Below are 1,901 nucleotides of genomic sequence, written 5' to 3' on the forward strand. Positions count from 1 at the left end.
TGTGATCTTTTGTCCCTTTGCCTTCTCACCATTTGATGACTCGGCAAGTATTCCCTCACCAGATACCGATCATGCAATCTTGGACTTTCAGCCTTCAAACTTAAATATAAATTATAGAGCCTCAGATATTTTATTAAAACAGCATAAAAAAAAAAGTTTGGTATCATTTAAAAGAAAAAGAACAGCTGGCCTGGGATTTAGCTCAGTGGCTCCACCACTTGCCTTGAAAGAGCAAGGATCCAAATTCATTCCCTGGTACCACAAAGGAAAAAAAAAAAAAAAAAAAAAAAAAAAAAAAAAAAATAAACTAGCATCGCTATTAAATTCCTTTTCACTTTTGGTAAAGATTAGTTGAGTATATTTAGTTCTCACTGAGATCTATTACATTTAATTTTCCTATGTGTCTATTTTGCACCACTAAAAGAGTATGTTGACTAGCACTGTCTCAAGTCTTTATTTTAGAAGTGTATATCTTTTAAGTTGGTTCTTCATCTTTACTCTTAGGATAACTATTAGTTGTTTTTTTTTGTTTGTTTTTCTTAAAATATTTAAAAGTTCGGTGCTATCAATAAAATAGTTGGTTGAAATTTTAATTAGGATTTGTGGAGTGAGAAGAGGAAAATTCCACAAAAAATAGATTCTGCTAGGAAGAATTGACATCTTAACTAAATTGAAGTTTTCAAATAAAAATGTTGACTACTTCTCCATTTTTCAGTTAATTAACTTACTGCAGAAAAGATTTACAGTTGTGTACACAAATTTCTGGTATATATATCATTAGATTTATGCATAACATTCCTTTTATTTATTTTTATGAGTTTGTGGTACTGTTTTAAAAACTTCAAATTATAATTGTTCATTTTTGATATATGCAAAAGCAACTTATGTTGTGCTATTGCTCTACTTAAAAAAATAATTTTCTAGGAATATGACTTTACACTTGATCTTAGCCAAAAGGCCGAGAAGCAATAGGAGTATTACTTTAAACTCATTTGGAGTTCTACAAAGACAGTTAAATAACCTGAGAGTCAGACAATTCTATTTCTCCCTTCCTAATATGGATAGTTTTGAATTTCTTTTCTTATTAGCATTAGCTGTAACTTCTAGTCTTATATTAAATACATGGTGAGAGAAAACATCTTTTCCTCACTTACTATCTTAAGTGGGAAAGTAAACAAATTCTCATCACTAAATACATTCTTGGACATCATTTTTTTTTATTCTTTATCAAATTTAAGAAGTTGACCTCTTTTACTTGATTGCCAAGCCAAATTTATCAAAATAAGTTTGAGCTTCGTCAAATACTTTTTTTGGTATCAATTCTATAATTGCATAATTTTTCTTCTGTAGATATTTGGTATGGTGGATTTTTTGACATTTAATCATTTAATTATTTTTCCTTAAAAATGTATACATTTATCAGTATGCTTAGATTATATAAGGGAAATACAATAAAAGATTATATAAGGGAAATACAGATGTGAAATAGTTTTTAAATATTATCGAGTCCCCCATTTAAAAGAAAGAGAGCAACACAGATAACAAAGTGAAAAACCTATTATCATCTACAAAATACTAGATGGCCAAATTGACCTATAAACTCCCCAAATTGTGCAAGTATTGCATTTTATCACATTCAGATAAGAGCAAGCAAAAATGACATCTTATTGCCTTGAAAAGAGAAAAATTCCACAAAAACCAGCAAGTACTCACTGAGTGTGGTGTGTACAACCTAAAATCAAGCAAAACTACAGACAGCAATTAAACCACAATCCTCAGATAAATGCAAGAGGATCATGAGAAATTCACAAAGGTTTGAAACTATGTGAGTTCAACAAACATTTAACAACAATTCCTTTTTTCTAATTGAGTTTATCAACAATTTTAAAAGCATCTTCCAA

The 1,901-nt window shown here is 29.4% G+C and overlaps 1 pseudogene; it reads right to left on the reverse strand.

Moving 5' to 3' along the window:
- Window positions 1–849: 849 nt before the first annotated feature.
- On the reverse strand, window positions 850–970 carry LOC117283813 (annotated as a pseudogene).
- Window positions 971–1,901: the final 931 nt, after the last annotated feature.

The sequence above is a fragment of the Fukomys damarensis genome, unplaced genomic scaffold, assembly GCF_012274545.1.
Source record: "Fukomys damarensis isolate Sample0158 unplaced genomic scaffold, DMR_v1.0_HiC HiC_scaffold_30, whole genome shotgun sequence".
Classification (NCBI taxonomy): Eukaryota; Metazoa; Chordata; class Mammalia; order Rodentia; family Bathyergidae; genus Fukomys; species Fukomys damarensis.